The following is a 15,000-nucleotide window of genomic DNA, read 5'->3' as shown; positions in this document are numbered from 1 at the left end:
TTCTTTCCTTCCTTCCTTCCTTCCTTCCCTTCTTTCCTTCCTCCCTCCTTCCTTTCCTTCTTTCCTTCCTTCCTTTCCTTCTTTCCTTCCTCCCTCCTTCCCCCTTCCTTCCTTCCTTCCTTCCTTTCTTCTTTCTTTCATTCTTTTCTGCCTCCCTCCTTCCACTTGCTTGTTTGCTTGCTTGATTTATTTATTTATTTATTTATTTATATTCCTCTCTTTCTCTCTTTGTTTCTTTCTTTGCTGGCAGCACTGGCACTTGGAATCAGGGCCTAGAGCCCTCACTCAGCTTTTTTGCTCAAGGCTCTACCACTAGAGCCACACCTCCACTTTCAGCTTTTTATGAAGAGGGGTCCAACCATCTCCCTTATTCTATATACAACTTGTATGAAGGTTAACTTTAAGCTGTTTAATATTTAAAATTCTAAAAGGACTATCCCAAAGGACATTCGATTTATTGTGCTAAACATTTTGACTTTAGTTTCATGTTAAGCATGTAACTGTAGAATTAAATAACCACTTTTGTATTTCGATTTAAAGGTACAGCTTGGTTCTATAGAAACTGAAGATCAAAACACTACTTTCTTAAAACCAGCTAAATTTATTTGTCTGGGAAGCTGTTTATTCACTATATGATTTCTGCTCTGCTTCACTCATTTTTCTGTTTTTGGCATCAATAGAACCCTTTATTGCATACCATATAATTACAACCACTTCTAGCCAGCCAGCACATACTATTTGTGCTAAGGGAAAATAGATACCTTAGGTTTTGTGTCATAAATGTAACAGGGTTTCTTATTTCATTTAAAAGATTTTACCCAACTTGTTCATTTTTTATTTTCTTAGGATTGACACAGTTGCTTACTATGGAACATTATCTACCTTTAAATTTTATTTTCTGATTTTGTTTGCCTTTTGATGTAAGACATACATGTATACAAGTATGTTTGTAGGAGCATACAAATTGAGACATGTAAATTAAAATTTGTAGGAAATGAGCTGGGAATGGAGCTGTGGTAAAGTGTATGTTTATATACAAGGCCCTGGATTAGATTCCTGGAACTACAGATAAATGGATGGATGGATGGATGGATGGATGGATGGATGGATGAGTCAATGGATTGATGGACAGATAGACATTCAAAAAGTAAATTCATGATGGGGTGGTTATTCTTCTTGAAAGAGGATACTTACATATCATAGATGATTCAATTGACCTGGAGGCAGTAGAGGTCCTCAGATTACAAAATAAGAAGAAAGGTGAAACACTTAAGCCTTAGTTTTTAAAAATCCTTAGTTTAAAAAAAAATAGTAGTTCGGGCACCAGTGACTCGTATTTGTAATCCTAGCTAGTAAGGAAGATGAGATCTGAGGGTCACGATTAAAAGCCAGCCTGGGCAGGAAAGTCCATGAGACTCTTCTCTCCAATTAACCACCAGAAATCCAGAAGTGGCACTGTGGCTCAAGTGGTAGAGCACTATCGTTAAGCTGAAGATCTCAGGGACAGTGCCCAAACCCAGAGTTCAAGACTCATGACCACAAAGAAAATAGTATATCTGAAATTATCACTCTATAAAACAGCAATATCATACAAATTTTATCATAAAGAAATTGGAAGCTGGGCGCTGGTGGCTCACACCTGTAATCCTAGCTATTCAGGAGGCTGAGATCTGAAGATCTCAGTTCAAAGCCAGCCGGGGCAGGAAAGTCTGTGAGACTCTTATCTCCAATAAACCACCAGAAAACCGGAAGTGGCTCTATGGCCCAAGTGGTAAAGTGCTTGCTTTGAGCTGAAGAGCTCAGGACAATGCCCAGGCCCAGAGTTCAAGCCCCACAACCAACAAAAATGAAAAAAAGAAAAAGGAAATTAGAATGTGTGTATATATAATGCAATCTTCAGGCACATGTATACTCTGAAAGTCAACATTCATGTATAACATAATTTATTAACACATTGAACAAGAGATAGCCACCATGCTTCAAAGCACGTTGCCAAACAGCACTGATATAAGCAGAGAACTACAGTTTAGTCAGTCTTAAAATGAAAACTCAGCAATGCATAAGTATTATATAGAAGAAGTGCAAAATGTCATTTAGCATTGCTGGTGGCCTTGAGGATGTGCACATCCGGTGGTTCGTAGACAAGGCTCACAGTGGGGGAAGGGGAATCAGGCTTGGATGAAGCCAGTTGTGTCTGCTGCGATCCAACAGTCTTCTGTTTCGACATGAGTCATCTTTGTTTTTCCAGAGACATATCAGCTGTCAGCAGAGTATCTCCAAATGTGCGGTCTAGGGGTAGCGTGGAATTTTTACCATGCATATTGAATAGCTCATATTCAGAAACTGTCCTATTTCCAAATGGTCCGATTTATCTGAGACTTGACAGGGAGAACTTTTACCAACAGCAAGGAACTCCCTTGATGTATTACCTGAAATTACTGAACTAAGAAGGATGAAAAATTCTGTTGAGTTTGAAGTGAGATTTTTATTTAAAAAAAAAAGTGATCACTGAAATGACAGCTATAGTTTTATTTAAGTTGGTTTAAAATAATAAATAATAGAAAACAACTATTGATAGATTACAATGTCCACTTACACTTCTCAGTGCTTTTAGTTTAGTTATAACTTCATTTCATACTCACAACCTTTTCAGAGTGGGTTTTGTTTTTTGTTGGGGGGAGGGCTGGCTTTTATTTTTGAGACAGTTTTCCTATGTCATCCAGTATGGCCTAGAATTCAGAAACTTGCTTCTGCTTCTGGAGTGCTAGGATTATAGGCATGTGCCACCACACCCAGCTTTTACAACCACCTTTTGACTTTTTTTTCTCCTTGAGACACAAAAAGGAACAGCATTTAATTGAGGACTAGCAAGGACAGAAAGGTCTTGCATTCTCCTCATTGAACCATTGAGCCTTCAATTATTAGCTTGATTGCTCCTTTTTTTTACAGCCCATGATACTTTAAAGGTTAACTACTTTTTCTGTACTTGGTTCAATTTTGGTGGGAGAGGGAGAGAAACTAACACACTCTATCTTCCAATTTTCTATCTGATGAGTTTCTATATATAGACCTTATCTTAGTGTACATTCTTATATAGTTTGAAAAGTTGACTTTGTTAAGCAGGTCCAAAATAGCTATTTTCAGAATTCACTTGACAAGAATTTTTTTCCATAAACTAATTTTTGGACAGATCAAGGGAGACTTGAAATTGAATAAAACTAGTAAAGTTCAAATCCATTTGGATAATACCAAGCTAGAGGTATGCATAACAGAAAATGGTTTTGCTTTTCCTCTTTGTGCACCTCAAGAACATCTGAAAACATTTAACCTTCCCCAAAAAATAAAAAATAAAAAGCTCACCTTTGGGCTGAAACCAAGTAGAAGAAACTTCAGTTCCAAAGGAAGCATTCTTTTTTTAAAATTCTGAGTGAGTTAGACAAGGCAATTGCCTGGAATTTGGTTGCATAGGAAGCTACATTTTATGTCCACATGTGCTCTGGGTTTTACTTCCTGCTCAGTCAGCAATGGTAATTATTATTCTATAAAATAAATATTTGCTCCTGAGACCACCTCCAAATCTTTAATATATTTCATCTCTTAAAGCAAAGAGGAATATAGATGCCTTTTGCACTTGATGTATGAACTAATGGGTGGTGGGAGAGAAATTGGAATATTTATCCATCGGCCAACCTAGTGGAACTCTAATTATATGGAAAGCAATTGCTTCCCTGTCTATCAAACATGCCATATTTCCTCTGTTTTAACCTCACCAGTTATGAATAGCTTTTTGCTGAAAAAGAAAAAGAAAAGGAAATTCAATCTCCCATGTTATGTTACTATATGAACACACTGATGGTGAAGTATGACAAGATATCAGATATGATGCATTGTGAAAAGGTGTATCTTCAACTTGAAGAAGAAATGAATTGAATTAAAACCCCTCCAAAGAAAAGTTAGAAGTGGCAGATAGGAAACCTTATCTTTTCATTTGAGTTATATGAAATAAAAATATGAAACAAAAATAAAGAACCCAAAGAATAACATTCAAGGTAAATGTCATAAACTAATATATCAAAGATGACATTTCTGGCATACCTTTTTTTGATTGTCAAGGTGTTGTACAGAAGGGTTACACTTACATAAGGAAGGTAATAAGTACATTTCTTGTCAAACTTCTTACCCCTTCCCTCATTTTTCTCCTACTTTTCCTCCCCCAAACCTCCTGATCCAAATTGCACAGATCATTTTCAACATATTGTCTTATGTATTTCACTGTGGCATTGGTTCCCCCCTTGTCCTTTGTCTCACTGTTCTGTTGTTCCCCTTCTCTGATTCAAATTAATGTCGATACAATATCAGGGTACCAAAATCAAATACAGTGACAAGAGGGGATATACCATAGGGGGAAAACATACAAAAGAAACAAAAAATAACATAGTACATTAAAAACAACAACAATAAAGAAAAACCTCTGTGTCAATGTCTTGGAGTTCATTTCACTTAGCATCATCTTATATGGTCATATACATAGTTTTTGAGCTATTCTGCTCATCTGCTAAGATGATCTTAGACATATACTAATTATTGCAAATAAGAGAAACCATGGGACCTATGTTTCTTTGTGTCTGGCTTACTACATACACTTAATATGATTTTTTTTCAAGTCTTTCCTTTTCCTTACAAATGGAGGTGTCATTCTTTCTGATGGAAGCATAGAATTTATACACACACACACACACACACACACACACACACACCTATATATACATATATCACATTTTCTTGATCTATTCATCTACTGAGGGGCATCTGGAATTGTTCCTATCTTACCTATGGTAAATAAATACTGCAATAAACATAGTTGTACTGGTAGCTTTAGCATGGCCTTGTTTGTGATCATTTGGGTAAATACCCAAAAGTGGGATTGCTGAGTCATAGGGGAACTCAGTGTAGTCTTTTGAGGAACCTCCATACTTGCTTTCCAAAGTGGTTGAACAAGTTTACACTCCCACCAACAATGCAGTAGGTCTCCCTTTTGGCCATTTCCCCTCCAACATCTGTTGTTATTAGATATATTGATTATATCATTCTAACTGGCGTGAGGTGGAATTTGATTTGCATTTCTTTTGTGGCTAGAGAAGTTGAGCATTTCTTCATGTGTCTATTGGTCATTCCTATTTCCTCTTCAGAGAAGTCTCTTTTTAAGTCTTTAGCCCACTTATTAATGGGGTGGTTGTTTCTTTGAAGATTTGTTGTTGGGGAAATATAATTTTTTGAGTTCTAAGTATATTTTAGATATGAGACCCTTGTCCATTGTATGGCTAGTGAAGATCTTCACTCAATCCGTGGGCTATTGATCTTGCTAGCTGTGTTTTTTGCCATGTAGAAGCTCTGCAGTTTCATGCAATCCCATTTGTCCAACCTTTCTTCTATTTGTTGTGTTTCTAGGTCTTTATTTATTTATTTGTTTGTTTGTTTGTTTGTTTGTTTTTGTTGGTTATGGGGCTTGAACTCTGGGCCTGGGTGCTATCCCTCAGGTCTTCAACTCAAGGCTAGTTCTCTACCACTTGAGCTACAGCACCACTTCCAGTTTTCTGGTGGTTTATTGGAGATAAGAGTCTCACAAACTTTCCTGCACAGGCTGGCTTTGAACGGTGACCCTCAGATCTCAGCTTCCTGAGTAGTTAGGATTACAGGCGTGAGCTACCCGCACCTGGCTTTCTGAGTCTGTATTAAGAAAATTTCAGCCATGCCAAGGAGCCCTAGAGTTTCTCCAATTCCTTCCTGTAATGTTTTCAGAGTGACATACCTTTTTCTAAGAGAATCTTCTCCCATCCACAATCCTTACTCTATCCTTAGTTGCAATTGATTAGACAGTGGTTGGACAGTTGACACTATCTGGGCCAGGTTTTTCCATTCTGGTCATTTGAAATTTGGACACTGATGGATTTGACTTAGGTAGCTGGGAAAGCAGGTGACAAGGACATTAAAGTCTGGATCAGTGTGAATACCATGTCCAAAGCCATTATGCATAAGTCAATGTTATGGGAATCTGGGAAAGCCAATGGACAGAAAGAAACAAGAGCACGCAGATATTTTGACCTCTTGAGAGAGTCAACTGGTCTTCCAGCTTCATACTTCCATTGTGTTTTGGACTCCACTGATAACAACCTTCCATGTAATAAGGTAATTTGAATTTGCAGTATTAGCCCTAAAATCAACTGAGGTTTTTTCTAAAATAATTTTACGAGGAGTAGAAAACTGAAACAGTCCCATTTTCCATTCTTAAGTCATCATTTATTGGCTTCTTGGTTGTCACAAGGTAATGTTCATGCATACCAATAATATCTGTTACAATAATACACAGATACAGATGACTTACCCACAGTTTCACTACTTAAGCCAGAACCATTTCATTAGATAGGTTTTCTCTACCACCTAACAAAGAGAGATTTGCTTAAAACATCCTTCTTCTTTTTCTAACCAAAAGCTGCATCCACTTAGAAGTGAATATTGTTTCTAAGTTATCTTGCCAATGTTTATGGGTACATAATTTCTTACAGAAATAATATGTTTTTTAATGGGGTTTGAATTTCAAGACTAAGTCACAGAAACCTGTTTTACCTATCATGAAATCTGGAGCCCACTTTGCTTATTTAAAAAAATAGTGTGATTCAATACCCTAGCAATGATAGTTGTTAAACAAAATCATAAATTGAGTAGGAACTAACTCTTCCTGTATTTTGAATATCTGTTTTGAGAAAGAATGGATTTTATTGGAGGTTTGTGCTGACTCCTAAAGCTAGGTCTGGGTATGTTCAAAGACTGTTTAGCGTTTCAGAAAACCAGCTCTTCTCATCATGCCTAATTATTTTACCTCAAAATGTCATACCTTTAGAAAACAAAAACCCAATCCTGGACCAATATTCCCCAGACTGTTATCAATAGTTGCCTCCTTTAGATGAAGCTTTATAAGATTCTGTCTTTCTCGTTCATACATTATATTTTTCCAACTCTTTAAGCCAGCATGTATTATTTTTGTAATAAAATAAAGGCAATAAAATATAAAAATCTAATGGCTTCCTTTTCCTGGATACCGTTGTCTTCCCATAGTCACCTATACTTATTATTTATGATCAAAGCCACTTTTTGGATTCACAAAAAGAAAAAGGCATGCATTTTCTTGGGCAGAGTTGGAGTCACAAATAGAGAGCTAAGGAAGACTGGAGACATGTGAGACATGGTCTGAAGTGAAAGCATCAAGGTTCCTGGTTGGTCTGGTGTATGACCACTGGGGAAAAGGAGGAAGGCAGGAACAGATAACTAATGTTTATCTGCCTTCGAAGGCCTACAAGGATCTAGAATGGAACTTAGTAATTACAGGAGTTTTGCCTTCAATATGCAAATGTTTGTCACAAGAGTGGCATTTAAAGTGAGGAAAAATGACCTGATGCCAGCAAGATTAGCCTCAAATAAATATAAGTGTAAAAATTTAAGGAAAGTAAGGGAAGAGATGAGTTGGGATGGGTGAGTGAGAAGGTTAAAAGGGGTGATATTGATCAAGACTCATTGTAGTCATGAACTGCTTTGTTGAATGGCAACTTTGTACAACTACTTAAAGATAATTAAAATATTTTTAAAATAAATAAATACAGATGTAAGGAGTGAAAACAAAAGAAAAGTGGATGGAAAAAAACATCCTCAGGCTTCTCCATCAATTTACCCAACCAAATGACCTCATGTACCTTCCTTCCATATGGGAAGAGTCATTATACTCTGCAACAACAAGTCAAAGAATGCAAACACTCTCCGGGAAATAAATAATTTGCCATAAATTCAGTAATGAGCTAATAGTAAAAGCTTTCTAAGAAGAAATTTTGCCCTCAGGATGAGAGAATTATAATTCAGTACTTAATAAAGGGGAGAGGTACAATAAGAAAATAACAAAGTTGCTAGCATTTGTTGAATATGTGCTATAGATCCACCACTAAGTAATGAAAAGTTTTGGCAGGCATCATCACGTTTGTTGATTTATTTTTACCAGGAATTGAACTCAAAGCCTTGCAAGTTTTCTGAGCAAGTACACTCCCACTTGGGCCACATTCCCAGCCCTTTTTGCTTTTGGTATTTTTTATATAGAGGCTCATATTTATGCCCAGGCTAGCTTGGACCACAATCTTCCTGCTTATACTTCACACACAGCTGAGATAATAGGTACATTCAACCACACCCAGATCTTATCGATTGAGATGGGGCTCTTACCAACCAACTTCCCCTGTTAGTTTTGAACCATGATCTTCCTGTACTCCACCTTTTATGAAGGCCCACTACCATACCATGTTCCCATTACTCTAACCACATAACTGAGGCAGCTAACTTATGAAGAGCAAAGTTTCCCAAATTGAGTTGATAATATAAACCTATTCTTATGGGTTGCAGCAAAGAGTCATAGCTCACATAGCAGCAGAGAGCAAAGGGAGAGCAAAGTCCCACAATGCCCCATGAAGACACAACTGCCAATCACATGATGTGTTACAATTTTCTTTGTCGTACAAACACTTGAGAGGAGCACTTTTAAAAAGAAAAGGTTTATTTTGCTAATGATTTCTCTCAATGGCCAGCACTCAAATCTCAGCGCTGAGGTTTGAACTTGCTGCTCTGCACTTATTAGGCAGGTACTCTAGCAGTTGAGGTAGGCAGATGCTCAACCACTCTACCTCCATCTGTTTTTGCTCTGGTGATTTTTTTTTGGATACAGATTCAATTTTTGCCCTGATGATCTTAGACTGTTACCCTCTTACTTATACTTCCTGTGTAACTGGAATGACAGACATGAATCACCACATCCAGACTTCTTTGTTGACAGAGGGTCTTGACAAAATTCTGGGCTGCCTTAAGAACAATCCTCCCAATCTCAGGTTCACACCATTGTACCCAACTATTAATTGAGACTGGGGTAGGATTGGAAGTCCTTCATAACCTTTTTGCTCCAACTGGCCTTAAGTCATAATCTGCCCAGTCTCTATCTCGAAAGTAGCAAGGATTACAGGTGTGACCCACCAGTGCCTGGCTTTTTTGCTGATTGTTGTTAGGCCTGTGGCAAGGCAGAGACATGGTGGTGGAAGGGAATGGTGGAAGAAAGGCGTTTATATGACAGCCAGAAGGCAAAGAGAAACAAGAAAAAAGGACCAGGGCCAGATATACCATTCAAATGCGAGTTCTCAGTGGCCCACATTCCCCTCCCATTAGGTCACCACTGTCCACAGTTTTGCCACCTCAAATAGTCTATTCAAGCTGTTATTTCATCAATAGATTAAATGATTAATTAACTCTGGCAATCTAATTACTTGTGGAAATATACAAGTGTGCTTTACTAAACTAAGATATCTCTCAATAACGATCAAGATTACCCATCATGCTTCTCATTAAGGACCTCCCATTATGCTCCACCTCCTTGGAATCTCATCATCTCCCAGCAGGGCTGCCCTGGGGACCAAGCCTTCAACACACGGATACTGAGGGGGCACTGAGCATCCGAATCATAGCACATAGTACAAGGATTTAAATTGGTGGAACCCTTAGGTCTAATGTCAAATTCTGAGTCTCAGTATTCTTATCTGTACCTTGGAAATAATTTCTGCCTCTTACAGTTTTGCCAGAATTCACTTAAAATATGTGCACAGCCATCCACAATTTTCCCTCTCCCCATCACATTGCATACTACGTGAGTGGTTCCTTATATCAAGTATATGTGCAAGTTTGATTTGGGGGGTTTTGTTTTTGTTGTTGTTGTGGGTCATGGGACTCAAATTCAGGGCCTGGACACTGTCCCTGGGCTTTTTTGCTCAAGCTTAGTGCTCTGTCACTTTGAATCATAGCTCCACTTCTAGTTTTCAGATGGTTAATTGGAAATAAGAGTCAGACAGACATTCTTGCCTGTGCTGGCTTCGAACCATGATCATCAAATCTTGGCCTCCTGAGTAGCTAGGAACTAGGATTCCAGGCATGAATCACCAGTACCTGGTTCAGTTGGGCTTGTTTTTGTTTTGGGGGTTTGTTTGTTTGCTTGCATGTTTGTCTTGTCTGTTGTGGGGCTTGAACTCTGAACTTGGGTGCTATCCCTGAGCTCTTCAGACCAAGTGCTCTATCACCTGAGCCACAGCACCACTTCTGGTTTTCTGGTGGTTATTTGGAGATAAGAATCTCACTGACATTGCTGCCTGGGCTGGCTTTGAACCACGATCCTCAGATCTCAGCCTCCTGAGTAGCTGGGTTTATAGGTGTGAGCCTCTGGCACCCAGCTTCAGTTGGACTTTTTGATTATAAGCAGCAAAAAAATACATATAGCCAACTTAAACAAAGGGAATTTTATTGAAAACAATATGAACCAGTTGGAAAAGTAGACATACAAACAACTTAGTGGTAAGGTCTGGAAAGCAGGAGTTACAGGAATGGTCTTGCAGCCTGGTAGGGATGTGGTTGCCAGGATTAAATGATGCCAACCTCTGCACTTACCCAATTTCAAACCCTTAACAAAGTCTCAGCAAAGCTTCTATCAGCTGAACTGAAACCACAGGCCACTGTTTGGCTATATCTGGCTAGAAAGGAATGATCTAGGTCTTTGAGACATGGACAACTGGATTTTCCATCTCAGCAAAAGTGTACAAAATGGTGTGAAAATTCCCCAAAGGAAAGAGGAGAAGAGTGCTGGGTGCTACTGGGTGGCCAAAATACGACATATGTTTTTATATCACATCAACACACCATGATTTTGAAGTGGGGAAAAATAAATAATATGCTTTTAAAATGAAGAAGTTGTTTGTTTTTAATGTTTGCTTTTAAATAGAAGAAAAATCTTTCACAACCAGTTGATCATCGTAAAATCCTTAGGAGGCAGCTTGGACAGGAATTCTTTTCTTTGTTTTATAAAGAGAAGCTGAGGCTCAAAGAGAATGCCAAGGATTCTACAAGGTCTTAGGATGCAGCAGAGCTGAAGCAGACAGTCCTAGTCCTTTGTCTCAAGTTTTTCCCAGGTAGGCTCTGGGAAACTATCTGTCATCTCCCAGCCTCCCCTGCTTCCCAACCTGAACTTTGTAGGATACAGACTACTGTTGGTATTTCCCTTTTCTATGACCTGCTGGTTTTCCTGCTGCTTGGAGTTCAGGCCCTGCCAGAGGCACTGCTGGAAGCGCTAAGGTTAGGTAGAGAGTAGCTGGGATACTTGGCAGACTTCCTTCTTCACATCTGGGGCAGGAGAAGGGTGCACAACCAAAGACCAAGAAACTACTGGAGAAAGGAGTCAGGCCAGCAAGGAGAAAATGTTGAAAGGTCAGCTGCAGAGGATGTAGTATGAAGAACAAGCAGTGGGGAAAAAGATCTGATGATGATGATCATGATCATGATCATGAGAAACAGAGACAGAGACAAAAAGATGGAGAGAAATGCCAAAGAATTCAGAATATAGCTAAACCAGCCCCAGATACAGTAATTACCAAAACCTTCTGAACCTGGCTGCAGAAGATCTTTAAAACTGTTACCTGCCTGTCTCTGGAATAAATCATATCTCATGATTTATTTTGATATTTGGTATCTAAGTAACCAAGGGTTATTTTCTACTTTTTCTTCTTTCTCTTTCTTTTTTCTCTTTCTTCCTTCCTTCCTTCCTTTTATTTCTCTCCTCCCTCCCTCCCTCCCTCCCTCCCTCCCTCCCCTCCTCCCTACCTCCCTCCCTTCTCTCTTCCTTTCTTCCTTCCTTCCTTCCTTCCTTCCTTCCTTCCTTCCTTCCTTCCTTCCTTCCTTCTTCTCACTTTCTTTTGTGATACTAGGGTTTGAACTCAAGACCTCATGTTTTTCCCCTCCCTTTTTTTTTTTGCTTTACTATATTTTTCAGATAAGGTGTCACAGTTATGCCTGGGCTATCTTTGGACAGTACCACTTTTCCCTTCACCTTCTGAGTAGCTGGGATTATAGGTGTATCCTACCATAGCTGGCCCTTTTCTCTCTTTTTAAAAAGAAAGCAATTTGCCTTGAATTTAGGGTTCTCATGATTGCAGAAACAGTCTAGAAAATGTTATTTTAGAGTTATCTTGCCTAATATGTGAATCTTCCCATTAAAGAAACCAGCCCAGAGAATTAGAAAGCCATCCAAAAATGTGTGTTTCAACACTTCGATGATGCCAGGTGCCATGGCTCACACCTATAATCCCAGCTACTCAGGAGGCTGAGAGATGGGCATCTCAACTTGGTGCCAACCTCAGATAAATCCAGAGACTCTTTTCTCCAGTTAACTAGCAACAAGCCAGAAGTAGAAGTGTAGCTCAATGAAGAGCAGCAGCTGTGAGCTTAAGAAGCCAAGTGAGAACATGAAGTGGGGAAAGCATTAGCAAGCATTTTCTATAAGGAATCATCTAGTACATATTTTTGGTCCTTCAGGCCAGATGGTCTTTGTTACAACTGCTCAGCTTCTACCATTGTACAGCAAAAGCAGCCATAGACAATATATAAACAAATGGATGTAGTGTTATTTAGTTAGACATATATAAACTGGCATGTATAAATAATGTTAAGACTTTATTTACAAAAACAGGGCACAGGCAGGATTTAACCATGGGCTATAGCTTGCTGTTGTCTTTAATACTGGGGTCTAGACGCAGTTATTAAATGCTGTCAATGTCCCAGGAAAACATAATACCACGTGGTAGGCATTGGTTAAAATTCTCATAGGAGTAATAATGGTTATAATTTATGAAGCGGTTCCTATGGTTATTTTGTTTGTTTGTTTTGTCGTGGTCCTGGGGCTTGAACCACAGGTGTAGGCACTGTCCCTGAACTTAAGTGCTCAAGGATAGTGCTCTTCCACTTAGCCACAGTGCCACTTCTGCTTTTCTGGTGGATAATACTGGCTAGCTTTGAACCATAATCATCAGATGTCAACCTCCTGAGTAGCTAGGATTAGAAGTATGAGCTGCCAGCATCCAGCTCTTATGTATTTTTTTAGTTTATTGTTTAACCTTTTATAAATAGTTGTACAAAGGGGTTCCAATTCAATATGTCAGTTTATGAGTACAATGCATCTTGATTCTATGTGGCTTTCCTTGGTCCTATAAGGTGAAGACTGTTATACTATTTCTTTGGAAAATAATATAAGGGAACAAAATGCTGATGAATCAGGTAACTTGCCAATTTGCCATAGAGCCAGAAGGAAGGCGTGTTCAGATTTGAACCCAGATCTCTCTTATTTCATTTAACCAACACTTGAAAGCTACATTCAGTTTCTCAGAAAGCACTGAATGTCTTCATGCTATTTGAGTGGAAACCTTTGGTTTTTTTAATATTTTAATATCGCACTCAGATCAGAAACATGGGTGCAGTGTGAATCTGAACTGCCCTCTCAGCTCCCTGCCCCTAGATTCCCTGGAACACTCGTTTTGTTACCTCTTGTGGAAGGAAGGATGTTAGCTGGAGCCCACCCACATCAGACAGTATGATTGGAATCTAACCTGAAGGGGAGAGAAAGACACTGACACTACTTGATGATTATCCTGAATTTTTGAAGCCAAACCAGGGAGGACTTGAGGAAATGACTCACTGAACCCAGGAGAGAAAAAAAAAAAACAGCCGAGTGATGGCAGGAGAAAATGAGGATAATATAGCCTTACTGTTAAAGTGAGGGTTAGAAATCCACAGAGACTCAGAAAGGAAACAGAAATGGCTGAGTTACATTCCTGAAACTAACATGCAATATTGTTTCATCAGACTTTCAGCTGTTTTGCCCAAGAATGAGCAGCAACAGAGACATTTTTTTTTTGTCCTGGGATTGTCTTAGGATTGTGAATCCTAAGAAAGAACTAAAAGAACTACAGCCATCCCTGACTCTTCTATCCTTGAATCACAGAACTATCTGTTCTGGTCTAGATTCTGAGATTGTTGTAACACACAGAAGTCCTAGAACATAGCCACTGAAAATTCCTAACAGCTATACTGAGCTCATGAAAGAACTCCCCAGCTGTCCAAAAAAGAAGCCTCATTGGAAAAGTTGAGGAATGTTTTCAAGCATGGACACAGATGGCTTTCTCTTAGTAAGTCACTACAAATAGAAACAAATCTGTAAAGGTAGGTAAACTTTGTCCTTGACCTTCTTCTGTTCCTCTATCATGTTACCACACATTAACTTTCTTAATATAAAATTGTGATCATGTCACTTCTGAGCTCACAAACACGTAAGTTAGAGCTGAAAATTTTCCCTGCATTAATAACTTTGGATATGCTTTAAGCACAGCTGGAAACAGAAGAAAGGGTTAATGAATTCAAAAGTTGATTAACAGAAACTCTTCAAATATGTCCAAATTTTGAGCATACTTGAAAGTTGAATTTGCTTTTAATCAAGACATAAAGGAGAGGGAGAAAAAGAGACTGGATAGAACATATTAAGAAACAGACAACTGAGACATTTTTAAAATAATAAACCATACAAATCTATATTTAAAAGAAGTAAAATAATAAAGTAAGTTCTCTGACGATTGTGAAATCAAACCAGAAATAAGTAAAAGAAAATATCAGGAAACCTACAAACACTTGGCAACACACACTTCTAAATCAGTCATTGCTAAAGTAAGGTTTAAAAATGAGAAAATAGTTTCCACTGGATAAAAATGAAAGTAAAAATTATGCAAATCTGTGGATGAGTTAAAGCAGTGTTCAGAGGCAGACTAATAGCAATGATTCTAACAGAAAGTACAATACTGAACACAAGCAGAAAGAAGGAAATAATAAAAATAAAACAGGAATCAGTAAATTTAAAGAATAAAAATAGTCAATACAACCAAAATTATGTTTTATAAGGAAATTGATAAAATAGAATTAGCTATAGAAAAACTGACAAGGAACAACAAAGATACAAGTGATTGATGTCATGAAGTAAAAGGAAAATACTCCCCAGACTCTACAAACTTTAAAAAAATAAATACCCTGAGCAAGCTACACACAAAAATTTGATACTGT

The sequence above is a fragment of the Dipodomys ordii genome, unplaced genomic scaffold (genome assembly GCF_000151885.1).
Source record: "Dipodomys ordii isolate 6190 unplaced genomic scaffold, Dord_2.0 Scaffold34, whole genome shotgun sequence".
NCBI lineage: Eukaryota > Metazoa > Chordata > Mammalia > Rodentia > Heteromyidae > Dipodomys > Dipodomys ordii.
Note: the sequence above shows the minus strand (reverse complement) of the source record.